The 19,565-nt window shown below is 33.0% G+C and overlaps 1 protein-coding gene across 19 annotated transcripts in view; it reads left to right on the top strand.

The window, feature by feature from the left end:
• Positions 1-19,565, top strand: part of LOC119080713 (RNA binding protein fox-1 homolog 2-like) — a 152,214-nt gene that overhangs the window by 49,210 nt on the left and 83,439 nt on the right. The gene's annotated exons all lie outside the window — the stretch shown is intronic.

The following is a 19,565-nucleotide window of genomic DNA, read 5'->3' as shown; positions in this document are numbered from 1 at the left end:
TAATAAATGTTTAGTCAGTTTACGTTAAATATCTCTTTTGGTAAAAAGAATAGACATTGTATAAACTATGCGATGGTTTATTGTTTTTAAACAAAAAACACTGATGGGTATATACACAGAAGAATGGTTGGAACATATAAAATATGCCAACAATGTGCTTCGCATATAGAAATGTTACAATCATTTTTATGCTTTCGATAAATTTTGTCGGTGAAAAAAATATTAAAATTTTTTCTTCAAATTTATTTATCTTCTTTGCGATGTAAAAGGGGAATTCACAATTCACACAACGTCTTTTTCGCTCATTAATTAAACCCATTGGCGTCTACGTTCTTTGAAAATTCGCAATTTGACGTTTTTCTTTCTTACATAGACAGAGTTGCTGATGAATGTTCCTTACCAAACATCTAAGAGGAAAACGAATACAGTTGTTTTCACAGTAAATAGGATTGAAATTGAAATTTCAGAAAATTGCTTGCCAGTTGAGGTAATAAAACCATGTTATTACGCTGAATATCAAACTTAAACGAAAGTCTTAATTAAAATGACGCGCAAATAAGGGGTACGGTTGTGTCTGTTAAATGTATTAAGACACTGTTTATCGACACAAATGCATTTCCTTTCTAAATGATGTCTGTCAAGACAAATCCCTAAATCCAATTTGCTCTTTGTGCTCTTTGTAATTAAGATCTGGGCCGGCCATTTTCAAAATACATTAATCTACAACATGGTAAATAAAACGATAAACGAGAAGCATCTTCCATCTCTCAGCGATCCGATATTTAAAGAGTCGTTGCCACTGAACCGAACACTTACAAACAATATGTATATAATGATTTTGAGCATCCTGTTTGAAAATGTGTCCTCCAAATTAACATTCAGAAATATAAATTCATCCGAAGACATTCATCAGACATGCACTCATATATCGTTTAATATTAAAAATACCATACATACCATGTTCGTACCAGATGTTTCGTCTGTATGAAATGCGTAAATATAACATTGACTTTTTAAATGACAACTGCGCGTAAATAGACATAACCATAAAGCCCATTCTATAACATCACATTAAAAACGAGCACAAAGAAAATACGAAGCAATAAATAACTTATGAAGAATATACCGCACATAGCATGGGCCTCTCTCATTTGAGACAGTAAGTTGTATGTAGTGCTATAACACTTTATTAATTTATATAAATAAATTATGCCACAAACTGAAATTGTATGTTCATCCGAGCATATGCTAGGAAAATTCATTTTCTCGTTTCTTTTTATTGAAACACCAAAAATAGATGCGAAAATGTTCCTTGTTCTTTCTCTTTTTTTTTCGTTCGCGATTTTTATGTGAAAAGTTTTATTAGACATATGGTTATGGTGGTATACAATATAGACTCCGGCAGTGTCGCAATGTTTGTTGTATAAGATGGTGATTCAGTCAGGGGGATGGACGACAAGAGTGAAATAATTTTGTCGGAATAATTTTTTTCTTTCTCTTTGTAGAGAGAAACATTTTTTGTTTGTGTTCCGATTCTTGATTTATTCGTATGTTACTGACATAGTTTTCCGGATGTACCCGCTCGGAGCTGTTTAGGGTCCGGCCCTTTCTTCCATGTATAATTAGTATTCCGAAAATATATTTAAACCTTGGGACAATGATTTAACCTTCTACCGATGACCAATCCATGATAACGATAAATTAGTCTCTCGACTTTGTAAAATATTTTGTTTCATACATTTGGACTGTAACGAAAAAGACGTAACAAACTCAAGATTCAATTTCCAGCGTTTTTCGACGCGCCCGTCCAATGCAACATTCCTTTCACTCTCTAAGAAGAAGAATCATTGCTTCCTTGACTATAGTTCTCTGCAAACCGGATTCTTTCGATACACATCCACATTATTTATGTCGGTATCGACTGAAGATGGTTGGGTTGGTTCTTTTTATTGTTTACTAAAGTCCATACTTCTAGTTCTAAACAACTAAATCAGCGCTAAAATATATTTTTCGGTCGAGCTAACTTTATCCTATCCACTACCCTTATGCATTTCCAACTAAAACACAAGTTTTAAACAAACAAACAATAAATTTTGGTTTCTTCTCTCTAAATCAACAGCAGACAGTTGCATCGGTTCATGGATTCTTGAATGTTATGTACACTAACTTAATGAATTTTCAATTATCGTTCAGAGTAATTTTTGTTAAAAATTCTAGTTTGGAAGGGTATGCAAAACAGAATTAACGAGTTATTTGATTAGCAAGTATATTTCGGAAAAATAATATTTTTCTAGTGTGGATCTGCTCAGCTATTTGAGCTGTTTAGCTGCATGGATAGCCACACTGTAATTGACACATCAGCACATTTCAACATTTTTTTTTATCAATTTCAAATTTGATGGAAAATTTTTATTTTGCCCTTATTCAAAGTCGAACTATTTTGTTAATTATTATTTAGAGACGAGCTTACGATAAAACTGGGTTTGGTTGTGGACCTATCACTGGCTTTAATTGAGCTACTATTGTAGGTAACTCCTATATCCTATCACTATCTCTGTTTTGCCTTAGTTGTTTGTTTTTTGTTTTGTTTAATTGAAAGAATTAAAAACAGAATGTATTAAGTGATGATGTTCGTTTCAAATGCTGCTATTGAGGTTTCTGATACACACGTTTGTATCACTTTTTTGTACGAACATATGTGTATATAGCCTCTGGCCGGTTCATTATGATGGTCGTTTACATTTGCACCGAGTAAATATTTATTCGATTGCTGACATTTTCACTTTTCTAAAATTAATTTTGAGAGAAAAAAATACATTACACCTCTAGCCCATAATGCAGAGAACACACATTACGAGAATTACATGCTTCTCGTCGTATAGAAACATTCGAGAGTCGAGAACGATGATTTATAATCAGCTATGCGTAATTTAATTTATTTTGATAAATTGTTGATCATTAAGTTAATTTGATATGAATAACATGTGCGGTTCGGTATATTTACGGATTCGTATTCAATAAAACGTAAGATTTGCACACAAAGACGAAAAGGCGTTAATCAAATTTGGCAGATTTAACAAATTGAAATAAATTGGGTTTTCATTAAGAGAGTTACTCACTTCATGTTGTTGCAAGCGATCCAAATCGAACGAAAATTGCACCAAAAAGACTAACGTCCTCACGATCATTGAAAAAAAAACTCTTAACGGGTAAATGTGACGCAAGTCCTTTACCTTCCTTACAAAATAACTGATATCGTTGAGAGTGACGCAGTTTTATCAACACAAGATGAACCCAAAAAAACTCAGAATGAAAATTTAACAAAAAAAAAAGTGTCGCATAGTGGCAGATGTTGAGGAAACTACGGTTAGGAAAATGGTTAAAATATGGAAACATACGTCGTGACCAGGGCGTAATTCTCGAAATTTTTGAAAAATTCTCTAAATTCTAAAAAAATTATCGAAATTCTCAAATTTACTTTTGGATAATTTTGATAATTTTTCGACAATTTCGATAATTTAAATTATCGAAAATAGGCCCTGGTCGTGACAGATGAAAATTAAACGAAAGACAGCCCTGAAAACCTAATTGAGACACTTCCCGACATTTTTCGCCAATACCGTCAATTCTACTCACAAAACTCTGAGACTTTGCAGAAGAAACCAATTATCTATATGCCCCACCAACAGAGATAACCCTGAAAACCTAATTGAAACACTAAATTCCAACTGCCCGATATTTTTCCTTATTCCCTTGACTGAAAGTCAGGGTCTTACACCAGAAAATACCGAAAAATGTGGGTAACAAAAAGGTTCACTGTGATTGAAAATGTATGAAATGCTATGAAAAACGTTAAATGTGGGTAACAAAAAATCGTTGAGGGCACGATAACTTGAGTAATTCTCAACCAATTTTGATGATTCTTTTTTTTAAATACGTGGAATTAAAATCCCGAGGCTAAGTTCGAAGATGGGCTATGTAGGACTAAGGATCTGGAAGCTATCCGAGAAAAACGGGATTTTATACTGTTGATCATAGCCTCAATTAAAAAAGATTACTTTGATGAAATTTGATTTTGTTTGGTAGTGTGGGTAAATCATATAAGTTTGTTTTCGACGTGCATGGAACTAGTAGGAAGAATAATTTCATCATTCGATGCCCATCTTCTAACGTGTAAACATCTATTGCTAACAACTTGATAGTTGACTATCAAATTTGATAGTTGACTAACAACTTGATAGTTGACTTTCAAATTTGATAGTTGACTAACAACTTGATAGTTGACTAACAACTTGATAGTTGACTAACAACTTGATAGTTGACTAACAACTTGATAGTTGACTAACAACTTGATAGTTGACTAACAACTTGATAGTTGACTATCAAATTTGATAGTTGACTATCAAGTTGTTTCAACTTGTTAGTCATTTATCAAGTAGGTAGTTTTTTACTCCCTTTACAAGCACATCTTACGCCAGCAAAATGCCTGTTATCAAATTAGCACACTTTGATTAAAAAGTGCAAGAAATTTTAATAAAAAAGTTACATTTTTGCAGGCAATATAAGATGAATTATCTCAACTAATTTTTGAAGTTTTTTTTAAATACATGGAATTAAATGAATCAAAGAGAATATTGTAAAAATTTTACGAGGGTGAAATTTGCGGCCAGAGCGAAGCGAGGGCCGTAATTCACACGAGTCGTGACATTTTATTCACGATTGAAGGTTTTGTGAATGGGAAATCGAGGGATTATTTTTTCTCGGTCTACAAATAAATTTCTCCTTTTACAAATATAGAGTGGTACCAATTTACCGAAAATATTGGTAAACTGAGTTATTTTAATGATGAAACAAAAACAATTAAGTACATTTTTTACCATGTCACCATGTGAAGGTATATTAAGTACCGGGGAACTTTTTTACGCAAAAGTGTAAGAGACGAATATCTATCGCACTTTTTTATTTTGTGAATTTTGTGCATCTACTCTGATGTACCAAAAATGCAATCAAACAGAATAATAGACAGCTCATACGAGTGGGAAGTTTACGGCCAGAGCGAAGCGAGGGTCGTAATCTACACGAGTCATATTTTTTTTATGATTTACGGTTGATTGAAAATCTTGAAAATTGAAAGTTTTTAAGAAAATTGTGAGCTCAAAAAGTGGTCAAACATAATTCCACCGCACCCTCGATGAGAGAAAACCAAGAAAAAAAATTTGTCAAATTTTACTGTTATTTGCGTGGAGTCATTAATATAGTAAATATATTATGTAATAAATGTGACAAGTTTTCATGAATACGTCAAAGATACATTTAGAAAAGTGTCAGTCAAGGGACCCGACCCGCCCAAAAGGTGGGACCTAGTTTCTTATTACTCCCAAAATTAACACCACGATCCATCCGTCATCGCTTATCACAACACACAAATCATTTCACGATTATACAATTTCTCGAAAACACAAACACACTCATACAAATTGGATTTTATACGGCGTTTGCATGGAGATTTTGGGGAGCTCCAGCTCCCAAGACATAGGTTTTTTCCAACTTTTGAACATTCCATTCTTATTTTTGGACCATTATCAGCGTATAACCAAAATTCCACGAAAATCTATAGAAACGTTTATGAGTTCCTGGATCCACTTTTCCATAGGAACTAACTAACTAACTAATTTTGCTTATTTTCATACAAACATCAATATTCCGAAATTCAATATCTCGGCCAATGCGTATGGATTTCTAGATTCCAGATATTCTCGTTTGGGGGTCACTGGATATAAGGTGGAGAAGTCAAAAAAATTGCTGTAAATATGCTCGCCCGTCCCCATTTTTTTTTTTAACTTTTTTAGTAGTGGACTTGCGTCACGCCCGGTTACTAACGTGCGAGCATGATTTTAGATCGAATACAGATTCATTAATTGAAATTGATATTAGTCTAATCAAACAAATCGTTGACTCTCGAATAATTTATTGATACACGATCGGAAACGTCATAAATTTTCACATACCGTTTGTATCAGTCACAGTTTATATCTGTCATTGTTTGGCTGTTTGACTATATACTAACTGATTATTTGCGAAATCTTGTTAGATATAAACCAGTGTAATTGCAGTTTAAGCAAATGATGTAACAAAATTGTTAAAAATAATTTTTATATAAAGTACGTGAGTTGCATCGGAGCACTCCTAATAATAACACTCGTGTGAGACTATAATAATCGATTTTCTCATCTACGTATAAAAATATAAAAAGTAAAGAACCGGTGATGCAACAACAATCATAATCCAAAACGAAGGAACATCACTAACAAACGTGTTTTCGATTACGAAACATCACCACTCAACACTCGATTAATTGCTAATTAGTAAAAATAAATAATTAAAATATTAGAGAAAGATTTTACAAAACGAAAGATATTTCTGTTGAAGACAGCAAATGAGTACCCGGTTAATATTTCCTTCATTAAATAAATAAACCTTTACTCGTTTTCCTGTCACAGTTTTATGTCTGATGTTCTTTCGTTCTTTTCCATGTTTTTTTTTCCTTCTTATTATATTCTAAACGAACACTGAAACACAACCAGAACACACTACAAACATCTGCATTATATTTCAAAGAACAAATTTTGATTTTATTTTTCAATTAGAATTTAATTACGAATAACCCATGGAGACGAGAATTGCGTCTGGTAGATAAAATATTTCCGTAGGATTAAATGGAAAGGGTGAGAGTTCACTCTTTAATCATCCAGAAAACGATTCTACAGCAAATAATAAGAGGCTAGTCCAATTTAATTGCTATTACCTTCTTAGAATATCAAACAAATTTTATTGTTCCCTTCTGCAAGATGTTTACGAGCTAATAGCTATTGATGAAACAAGAATCCTACGAAAGTATTTCATCGCACTAGTTGTCGATTCGTGTGCGATAAAATATTAGGTTTATGAATCGCTGTATGGAACCAGATTACGATTCAGAAATTGCAGTAATTTCAACCTGTCACATATTCATCTGTTAGTACTGAGTAATATGGTCATTTATATAGTAAAATTCATGTTAAAAAATTGAAGTACAAGATTTGAAATAAACCGATTAAAAATGCTTTGATCCATTACCATATAATAATACTGGTCATATGCTTGCCGTCAGTAACAGGCTAACCAGTGCTGAAGATTGCTCATTTTTACGAGATCTTGTTATAAGTTTGAATGACTTAAGTCTTTTCGTATTCGTAGTTTTTCTCGCTAAAAATTCATAATCGCCTTGGGAATTGTATATCCAACCCGACCATTAAAAAAACGCAATTTCTTGGATTAGCTATGATGCAATTATTAAATTTTATGTGCAGCTGAGACAGCAGAGCTACAATTTGCCACACAATAATTCTTACTCCAATCCGCTCTTACAATAGGTTAAAGAAAACTTTTAAAATTAAATTCTTGCCAGTGCCAGATTATTATAAGTTATCTTAAAACGTTTATTTTTAGATGATATAACAAAATGTCGGTATAATTGTAATGCATGTAAACCAAAAAGCTGTGTTCGTGTACCACTAAGTAAAACAAATGAACAGTGAACTGAACCAACATCTTTTTATAGAGCACAACATTTAAATACAAAAAAAAACATGCAGCCGGTGCAAGAACATACACAGCTACATGTTAAATTTAATAAGCTAATATTCAGACACAACTGTGTCAACCGAAATACAACTGTAATGTACATGTTATATCCATCTGTCCATTATTCTGTCTGTTCCTTTTCATGTGCCCAGAATTTAGCACAAATGTGTACATTATGAAGAAGCTGTGGTTGCCATGTATGGTTTAGATGGGAACCAATGTTCGTTTGTTATTACAGCGGGTACAATAAAACATTAATCTGATGGATAGGAAATCTGTAACGTTGCAGAGAAGAGCCGTAATTTGGAACACTACTTCCCTAAATCAATTTTCGTCATTTCACGAAACTGTTCGTCGAAATAAGTCAATTTACCGCAGTCTGTCTTTTCGGCAAGATGAAGCAGAATCATGAATTCTACACTTCATAATTTAAGCAATGTCACCACAACCAATCATCGACTTTCAATACGACATATGAATATGAGAGACAATATTCCAATTACACAATGCTTTGTTGAAAATTTGAGTGGAAGAGGAAAACACCTATCTAACATCAGATCTATCATCTCCAGACAAATAATTTTTTGCGTAGATGAACATATCGACAGTTATTAGGTGGGTGATTAAAGTAAATGGTTTTGGCATAATACACTCACTGCACGTTGATCCATTTAATATTCATGTAATTAAGAAGGTAATGCACCTCAATGTAATCTGTGGTTTGTGGACTCATTAATAATATATAACCTGACCGTAAATTATGTCTCCGTCGAATATAAGCAAACCACTTCTGTTGGACATTGCAGAATTTAGTAAAGCTCTATACGGATTGGGCTATGAATGACGTCCAACGTTACAGTAACAACACAAACCACTTCCTTAATTCACCTGTTTTTTCACACTGTGGTAATGACATATTTTAGTTGACTCATTGATAACCCAGATTTCATGTATCTACGTTGAAGGGTTGCTTGTTCTATGACGCACGAATTGTCAGAAATATCAATTCCCACTATTGCATCAAACAAGGCTTGTTAGAGTGTAATCAGACGAAACCAAACACAGTACGAACAATATTGCTATTTGAATCGTTCAGCTCCTACAAACATTTACATAGATTCTGCTCAACAGTAAAATGAATTTTGCAAAATGATAATATCAGTGCCCTCTGCGTCCGGTGAACATTAGTGTTCCTTGTTTACATTTTAGAATGTTTACTGGTTGGGTTATCGCTTTGGGACAATAGAGTGACAACGCAAACAAGTGATTCTTTTGGGGTGGTTGTTCAATAGACAATAGATGCCAGAAACTGGTGAAAGAGGTGTTCCGTCATTGGTTCGGTTTATTTGTTCTGTTATGATATGTATCCGCATCTCAATGGAGTCAGACGAGCTTTTTTGTAGGCTAACAAATTATTGTATATTCCTAACAGTTAAAGCCTGTTAAACAAACCATCCACAACTTTTCCGAACTTTATGTTCAAGTAAGTCTTTATAATTTACATTGAAATTGAAGACATCAAAGCTCGCGAATGTCTAACGAATTCTCTACAATAATTTTACTGTTTTGGCCTAATCTGACCTGACGGTAATAAAATGCAATACAAAGTAAATATTTAAAAGTAAAAAAAAGTTCTTTGCTATTTTCTTTACAGTCTGATAAATTGTCTGCTGCCATTAAAATGTTATTTAATGCGAAATTTTTTGTGTGAATAATCCGAGGCACCAAAGTGTATATGGGGCATACATTTTGTAGACGTATCACTCCGAAATGTTTGCAGCTGACTTAGGAGTTTTTCCCGCAAGCGAAAAGTATTTAAATAAAAAATGCTTTTCTGTTGCCTTTCTTTTATGTCTCAGTCTTATACAAATAAAAGTGGAAAACGTTTAACGTTGCAAAATAAAAATTCTCCAACTCAATCCACCGGAAAAACGAACAAAAGAAATCGATTTTACAAAGTTACACTTTTTTTCTTCATTTTTCCCCATTTTTTCTTAATGTATTAGAAATTGTTTCTCGTTTATGTTCTCTTTGTTGTTTGATTGAATGATTCGTCCGACTCCGGCCGGCATGTAAATTCAATCAGACAAGTCATTTATTTTTCTATTGGTCATTTTAAAAACAGCCTCCCATAAAAATAACAACCAAATGGTGAACAATGGAGCATGCTGATGGACTCAAATGAAAACGAATTTTTATTTAAGTCCAGCCATAATACTACATTCAACGAACAAATAACGGTTCCGATTCATTGGAATGAGAAACTTTATTTCCCAGAGAAAGCAAGCTCGGTCGAGAACAGAAAGGTAATTTTTAACGAGAGTATAGCCAAAGGAAATCAAAACTTTTCCTTAAGGGATATACACCGGGGAGAATAAACACAAGTTAAAGATTGTTTCGTTTTTCCGAACGTCAAAGAAGTTTTTTTTCTGTTTATATCTAGCCCGTTATGCTTTGCCGTATACAATAGTACAATCATATATAGTCAATTACGAAAGAAGTTTTTTCTTTCATTTTCAATTCAAGCCGAGCCAATTCTTGTTTCATTTATTTCAGACTTTGAAATATTTTATTACATTATGGCTTTCCGAATATAACTTTCATTACCTTTCGCTATTTTAGCGATGGGATACTTTATTCAATTAAACGAACGAACACAGTCAATTTGGGCAACAGCTTTGTTTTACTAAGTCTTTTAGCTGGGATAAATTAATTACTCTTGTACATGTTCTTTGACGGATTATGTGAATATTTTAGCAGACAGATTTTTTTATTCAACCAATTTTCCTCTCTATTCCGTTGGCATTGTCACGATGCCTTTTCAACATGTACTTATATATCGAAAATGTCCTCGTCCTCAATGCTTACAAGTTGTTAATAAATTAGTATGTACTGTTCGGCTCTAATTTTAACTCACCAGGGAAGCCGGAAATGTATAGTCTGTGATCTTACTGGCTTGTACATTTGTGTGACTTTTAAAACTATTCAGAATTCGATTGCACCAAATTTCAGAAGTCAAACAGAAAGTTTGGAAATTTCAGGGAAAATTCAATTTAAATTTTAATTTCTAATGGGAAATGAAATCGCCCCGAATCAGTGAGTGGATGTATTTGCTCTTACATTATTTATCCACACAGAACAATGTGCGTGATGGCCATTGTTACGATATTGGCATCGAATCAAAGAATTTTGATTAAAATTTATTCATTCATGAAAAGAAAATAGTGTGCATTCCAAAAGGAAATCTGTTTCTACACTCCGGACAATTTTTCGAAGCAAGGGAATATGACCGATTTCCAGAATTTACATAAAAACTTTGATATTTCTTTGGGGGCTTTTATTGACGGAATCGGGTCGTTTTATTCGAAAATGTTGTCATTCATTCCCTGAATTATACATTTTTTTCTGTGCTATCTCTCTCAATCATGGTAATTTGTTTAACGGTTGCAACTCTACGACGGAAATTTGTCGCCCGTTGCGTTCCGATATCCTATATCAAGTTGGGCGTGTATAATCCAATTAACATTAATGTTACGGTTGGTTTTCTGAACACGATTAACACGCATTTTTAGGTGCTCTACATTTTCCAACCATTTCCATTATTCATATCATCCTTCAACTCACAATCGACGATTATTATCTTAACGATAGTCGAATCTTTAAAAAAAATATTTGTGTTAAATGATCGTTTACATGCAAGTTCGGTTCGGAAAATGTTACACGGATAGTTAAATATAAAAAGCGAGAAAATATTCCGGAATTATGATGAAAGCGCTATAAATTCGATGTTAATTGATTGTTTGCCTTTTTTTACTCGTGTGTTTTACGACCATTTTCGCTCCTTTTTTATTGTAATGAGGTGTGTAATGATAATTTTTCATCATCAATCACAAAGATAATAGCTGTGTTAGAGATGCCACCAGGAAAAATAAAATAAAATAATGGAATAGTCGAATTTGAACAAAAGTGACGCATACTCAGAATGATAGTTTAGTTTTTGTGAGCGGAGCATTTTGTTATCGCAGTTTCGGCACAAACGAAGAATGTAAACTACTTCGATTATGTTGATTGATGACAGTTTTCAGACATTTGCTTGGTATTGGTTTTCTGACAGAATGTCGTTTGACTCTGAAAAACATCAGTCAAGCTGTAAGCTTTGAATGAAAGCTTTTTAAACAAAAACAACAGTTCTTGCAATTATTTTCGAGTCAGGCCCTTCCTACTTCTCTTTGTTAAGCTGACATAAGAATTACGTTCCAAATTCGTATATCGAAAAACTTGATTTTTAGGTATTTTGAACCATCTTCCATTTATTATATCGTCTGTTATCTACATTTTATGTCACCCTGGGTATATGTTGTTCCAATTGAACTTGTTTCCTTGCGAGCTATACTCAGGTGGTTTTACTGATTTTGATGACTTATAAAGGTAGGCAAGATTCTAAGACATTTTCTCATACATCGGTGTCATCGAAATTTTCCTTTCAAACTGTTGAAAATATAAGTTCCCAGTTTCACCTTAACTGGTTCTCCTTTATATGGGCGTGGTATGCAGAATGACCCGTAACCTTTAAAGAAACACAGCGTTTGGCCAATCGAGTTTTATTTCCCATCCTAAAACGCTTAATAAGCAAACGTTATAAGCGAATTTCACCAAACATTTTGTGTCTTCATCCCTAAACACATTATCCACGCATTAACAACTCAACCATTTGAAGCCGAAAAGAAAAAAAAATCGTTCGTTGATTCATTTATTAGACTTAAAATCAAGAACCAGCCTTTATTATGTCAGATATGTCTCGCATAATAAATTGGAACTCGTTGCAAATTTTGCTATCTACGTTATAGAACATCTTTCTACATTTATGGGATCTCCTTTATTATGTACATTGAACTTCATAAATTTTCTTCTTCTCTTATTCATCGTCAGGGGTATATTTCTAACCGTTCAATTATCAAGCCGATTACATGAACAATAAATGTTTATGTGATGAATCTTAACTTTTCTTTTACTTTCGATTAGATTTTCCTTCCTATGAAAACATTGCTTTGTCTCTTTCTCTTCCTCTTTCCCTCCTCTTCTAAATGGAATGTTAACAAAAAATAATTTTTTTTCGCCTCATATGTTCTAACCATTTCTACTAAAACCTCCAATCATTAGTCTTATCAAATATTTACCATCGTAAATGGTTGCTTCTTTGTTATGGCGTTGTTGTTATCACACAAACAGTGTTTTGTGTAAGACGCAAGAAAGTTTTCAATTCGTTTTTTTTTTTTGGTGTTTAGAATTACGTTTGTTTGGATATATTTGTTCATATTCGTTCGCGCTCTATATATAATGTGTTGAGGAAAATGAGGGGATTTTGGTTATTTGTTTTGAATACACATTGCGGTTATTGTCTGAAGTTATAAATTGTTTAGAGACAGTGGCTCAATGTCTTATTGGTGAAATTTTCAAATTTGTTTAGGCTATTAAATAACTGTTTGAAGATTACGCATTGGTAAGATACTTTGAAATAGTTCTGTCGAATATTTTTGGCGGGGTTGCAACTGGTATACAATATAATACAATTTTAGGAACCCTCTACCTAAACAGAGACCGTGGTATTACGAGAGATTAGGTTTGATTTACAGTGAAAATATTTTCTGTAGAATAATATTTGTAACCATTTGTGCTCCTGAAATTCTCGATTTACCTTGAGATAGATACTGCAGGTGTATAACGACAATCAATCAAAACTAAGAGGAAATAGTGGTATTAGCTAGAAGAGCTCTGTTGATTAGAAACGATGGAATTGTGGAATCGTTTCGAGAATATAATTAAAATAAGTCACCCTGACTTCCATGCATAGAGTATGACAAATCAACGCCATTTGTCGTATAAATTTATACGTCAGAGAGAGAGCTTTTTTCTCCTTTGTTACGATCTATCAGTTTTTCTATTTTGCGATTTAGTATGGAAATGAAAACTAAAATTGAGATATCTTTGCTATTTTAAGTGGTTTTTCATTTTTTTTTTGACCAAAATGTTTTAAAATGTGTTTGGAATCGATTGGCATTAACAGATTGTGTGAAAATATTTTTTCTATTTTATTATTTTATTAATGTCAAAAAAATATGAAAAACCACTTAAAACAGCAAAGATATCTCAATTTCAGTTTTCATTGCTATACTAAATCGCCAAATAGAAAAACTGACAGATCGTAACAAAGGAGAGAAAAGCTCTCTCTGACGTATAAATTTATACGACTAATGGCGTGGATTGAAACAGAAAAAAGGAAATATTCCAGAAAATATTTCTTTCAAAATAGACCCTGCTTCACCAACACCAACCACGTAATGTAACTCCACAAAATGTCTCATATTGGCAGCAAATTTATTTATTAAACACCTGCGTACCCGGTATTAAACTCTCGTTCACATTCAATAAATTACAGATATTAATTTTTGAATTTTTAATGCTATTTTTAACATAAGAAAGCACAACGCAAAATATTTCATCTGAATCATCTTTTCTAATTCGAGAAGAATTTTTCAATTTTCTTTTGTATAATTAATTGCTTATAATGCTGGCATACGAATACGCCAAACATTATCTATACGATACGTTGCGTATAACTGTCTCAGTAAATCATTTACCTAAATTTCGATATGTCGTTCATAAATATTTAATTTTCGTATACCCACGGCATTACAATTTTACGGCAAGTAATTTGATTTGAAGCATTTCGGTATATAAATTGTGCTCATAAGATGTTACACACACACTAAGTGTGTTCTGCAAGTGGTAGATCTCATTTGTTTATATTGACTTATTACTTATGGGTATCGAGTACACATATGTATAACAAAAGTGACCTAGTAAAGTCAATGCAAAGTAAATTATACAATGCTGATGCAGTAATTTTAATTGGCATAGTTTATTGACTAACAGATGATATATATCTCACCAATGTAATGATGAAGTTAAGTTCAAAATAGTTATCGAGTTCCTCGATAGACTTTTCTAATGGAGAGCAAATTCATATTCCTACAGCAGTATTTATGGAATGGAATTCACTCGCAAGGTAAAAGTAAAAGAAAGAATTTATCATACGAGTGTCAAGAAATAATTCGTCCATGTAATCTGTTTTTTCCACCTACACACGTCAAGTGTTTCAGCCTCCAGCAGCTGTGTGAAGTGTTCTAATTTGGCACTATTAGATCGTTGAGGACATTTTTCCCAATGATCAGCAGCTTTTACCATCATTGCAATCATTTTTACACAACACGGTCCATCATCATCATCATCTTTTTGTTGTTATCATATCAATTAAGAGGACATACGCGCCTTATGCATGGTGCTTGAAACACGATGTTATGACAAAAACCATAAATTATTTCCAACAAATTGATTTGAACGATTGAAAAAGATGAATGATGAAATGGGTTTAGGTGTCGAGGATGTTGTGGAATTGTGGAAATATGATTTATGAGTTGTATCCTGTAACTGTTGAGTTGATTAGTAAACAAAAAAAAACTCTGAATGGCTCTTTAAATGAGAATACGAGAAATTGCTCAATGCGGCATACTGGCAAGCATCGAAACAAATACCATTACTTGAATAGTGAAAAGCCAATCATGTCATAGAATGCGGAAATTAGGGAGTAAAAGCGAAGTTTTTGTAGAGAACCTTATACTTTGAAATTAATGCCATCAGTGTGACCTCATCTGTTATCGATAACGACGACAAAAATAATGACAAGCTCTGGGTAATATGATCTTTTACAGTATAGTAAAATTCATGTTAAAAAAATTGAAGTACAAGATTTGAAATCAACAGATTAAAAATACTTTGATCGATGGAAGTAATAGACCCGATAAAAATACTGGTTTTATGCCTGCCGTTAAATTTTTGTTTTCATTAGGAGAGCCCTTTTAGCTTTTACATTTATTTAACAAAACAGCAACACTGCAAAGTATAGGTCCATTCAATTCAAGATGCTCGGTAGATTAGCCTTACATTTGTCTCCAGCTTTATTGCATTCATTTGACTCATCGATTTTCTCTTTGTGTAGCATACCTCTAATATCTCAGTTTCACGAAAATGTACTCTCTCATTCACTTTTTTGTTGTTGTTGTGCTCAGATATACTTTAGTGATACACTGAGTGTGCATCATTAAATCATGTTGTCCGACTCTATAGAATACAGTTTCATTTTAACAGCAACCAATGGTTGCCAACCATTCATAACTGGATAATATGCAAAAAAGGCCAATAAATATTAAAAACTTTTCAAATTTATATCGAACTTTTCTACTCGTGACTATGGCTTACACCAAAAAGTATTATCATTTTTACTCCCCCAAGTTAAGTGGAATAGACAGAAAAAGAAAACAAAAAGTTGTTGTTCAAAATTTATATGCGAAGAATTCGTAATTCGCTTTACCTATCGGCTTATATATTATGTTACCTTTACCACTGCAAAACCGCACATCGAAGCTTTCATATGCAAAACATCGAAGTTTTATGATCGTAAAAACATTTCTCTTTGCAAAAGTGTTTTTATTACAAAGTTTTTTTTTTATACGTTTCGCTATAAACACGCTTTTAATGTTTCGAAAATGGAAGTGGGGGGGGGGGCCTCCATGTGTACACGTACACTCAGGGGATGTATACAGCAATATTATGCCCTATAATACTGATACATAATGGGTTTTCGTTGACACTCTTTTTACATATAAATTTACCCAGTTCCTTACGGCTTTACTTTTAGTATGCACCGCTGATTGCGGGAATTAATTTATAAAGCGAAGAAAAATTGAACGGAGAAACCCGCCCCTAACATATCTGCACGTAAAATTCTGATGAAATTTTATTGATGCATAACCATATCTGCATTAAAATTTATGAATTCTGGAAACGTTTATTTCACGAAATAAATTTAATCTGTCGATGATTTAGTTATTTAGATTTAATTGAAATTTAAGCTGCTTGTAATTTTTATTACTAAACACACTATTACCACGGTCGACTACTTTATGGGGACGTTAAATTTTTATTGGTTTTTACAATCGTCAGCTAATGTTTGTTTAAAGGAGGTATGGCAGAAAATTGAGTTATAGGAAGTAGGAGTGACACATTTTAAATTCACATGAAAAGTTTTTGGAAAATTCTTAAAAGCTTCATTGGACCTCAACTGTGGAATTTTCATTCATGATACACTCACACAGTAAAGGGATTGTGGGATTCAAACCATCGTGTACCATGTTAAATTAAAATAATTTCGTGTTCTATATCTGACCGTCGCTAACCGGTTTGCGTAGGTCACTTGCAAACGTCCACATTACATGAATCCCATTTGCCTGCGGCTTCTTACAAATTAAAATTCATTTTTATTTTGCGAAAACAAATCAAAGAATCAGATTAAACCGAGGCTTTGTACGGCCCTCGTCCACATCAAATAAGGATGAAATAATAAATGGGGAAACAAGAATTATATTTCAACCGCATTAAAAGCATGCTGTTTTGACATGTTTGTTATATTTATGTGTACTTACATATCTAAATATAATACGGAAAGGTTAAAACTATTAACCTTTTTCAACTCTCTTTCTCGCCATATCCCCCCATGTTATGTTCAAGACAACCCATCCGTATACGAATGTATTTTTTTTGGCGCACATTTTCTATTCGGAATGGAAACATTCTTGTGGAAATTAAAAACAAAAACGGGGAGATTTCAATTTATTGTTTGATTTATCAAAGGTAAAATTGTAATTTATAAGCTCGCTGTATATAAGCTACGATAATGCAATAACAACATTATATACATCACTGAGATGCGTTTACTTTAAACACGGTAAACATGCTCGATTTTACACTCAGATTATTTAGACTTTGTTCATTTGAATTTAAGTTTCTATGATGGATCTGCTTTGTTAATTCCTCACGTTTTCTCTGGGATCAACAAATAATTGGAATCATAATGTTATGTAATTGTATTACCAGTTCGAGAAGTTAGTACTCCGTACTCCAGCCAGGGACTAATTTTTAGTATTTTTTTAAGAATTGTATAGAAATTTGAGAAATTTTTATTTGAGAAGTTTAAAGAATTTTGAAGAAGTCTTTGAGAACTCGATTTCCCAAATTATTTCTTGACAATCAAAAACCTGTCCTGAAATTAACGTGACCTGATTTAAATTTGACCTGACCTGACCTGACCTGTTTCAGCTTTGACCTGAATTGACCTCATTCATTTTCCATTTTTTTTTTATTGTTGTGGGCTTCTGAAATTATGTTTTTCTTGCAGCAGTTTAATGCAGTATATTTATATATTCAAAGTTACAAGTTTTTCATAAGTTATAGTAAAAATTAGTAAAGATCAGGTCAAGTCAGGTCAGTTCAAGATAAATTCAGGTAAGGTCTGGTTTCCGATTTTCGAGTTCAGGTCAAGCCAGGTCATGTCAAAATCTATCAGTTCAGTTTCAGGTCGATTAGGTTTCAATTTTTCAAGGTCAGGTTCCAGGTTGACCTGCCGTGTTCCGAGCCTTAAAACACCTAAGTGGAATAAAGTGGTAAAAAAATGTTCGTTTAATTTTCTCTGTCCAATGGCATAAAATTTCATGATTTAAAAGAGAAAATAGAGCAAAAAACTCATTCACATTCATTCATCAGAGATCCAACGTCGCATCGGATAATTTTAAATTGTAAATTAAAATGGAACGTGTCTTTGTTTTATTTTGAACCAATTGTACTTTAAAATACGACTATTATTATGGGGCTGTGGGGTTAGCTACATAAGATCGTAAGATAGATTTAAGACTAAAAGCTTAGGGTCTGTACATTTTTTAAATTCTATGTTGACGCGTTGGAAAGGGGTTTGAAAACCGTTTACCTATAGTTGTTCGAATAGAAAATGTTACAAAAGTGAATTACGAATAACAATTTCACGCTGCCAAAACGATCTAGCATATTTTCGTGTATGTTTGAATGTGTGCAAATGCAAGTGAAACGTTTTGTGTGATGCGTACACCATCCACTTACATTATTATTTTTAAACATCAAGGTTCATGTGAATGGTGTGTGGCTGTGTGTAAATGAATTTTTCTCAGTACACAGCTCGACAGTGCAATTACTTTTAAATATGTAAACGCGACGAATTATAAAAATAACATGAGGTGAGGTGTTGTAATGTGTTGATTATCAGCATGCGTAATTGATTATTGACATAAATGTGTCAAATTAAACTTGTTAACAGGTTCCGGTGCGTTTTTTCACTCACTTTATTTATTTTGATCGGAGAAAATCTATTTTTTATGTTATTTGTGCACGCTAGGTAAATGACAAAATGAAAATATTTTTCACGTTGAAATCTAGCACTACTATCACAAGCTCAAGAGCTCGGCAACGTGCTACTGAACTTTTAATGAAGGGCAACGTAACGCTATAAATTCTTCTTTTTGGTTTGTTACAAAATCTTTTACTTCGTTTGTTAAGTAATCATTTTGTTATAAAAGACAACATTGACCAGAGCTCATCGCCTATTTTTGTCGTTGCTATCGATGACAAATGACTAACATTTCCTTAAAGGTCTCATGGCAACCAAACTTTCAAATTCTTACATCAGAATATAATTCCATCTGATGTTGTCCTGTTTTCTGTTTCATATTTTTGATCGACTATCCATTTCTAACAATTTTTTTTTTATTATTTACAGGTAAGTGAACAAAATCCACCAATCATTGGCTTCGTCGCATTTGGAGTAGAGCTAAGTTATATTCTTCGGGTACCAAAAATACAATAGACCGATAAAAAGAGAGCTATTTTCGTAATTATGTATGCGTATTTGCCGATGTGCGACTAGAATATAAGTGAGTCAGTCTCATTCTTCTCCCTTGCATTAAATGAAAATTTAAACAATGCCGTTCAGCGACAAAAATAAAATGTAGAGCGGAACTGAG

This window comes from Bradysia coprophila, unplaced genomic scaffold, assembly GCF_014529535.1.
Source record: "Bradysia coprophila strain Holo2 unplaced genomic scaffold, BU_Bcop_v1 contig_350, whole genome shotgun sequence".
Classification (NCBI taxonomy): Eukaryota; Metazoa; Arthropoda; class Insecta; order Diptera; family Sciaridae; genus Bradysia; species Bradysia coprophila.
The sequence above is the reverse complement of the archived record's forward strand: the minus strand, read 5'-3'. Positions and strand labels throughout refer to the sequence as shown.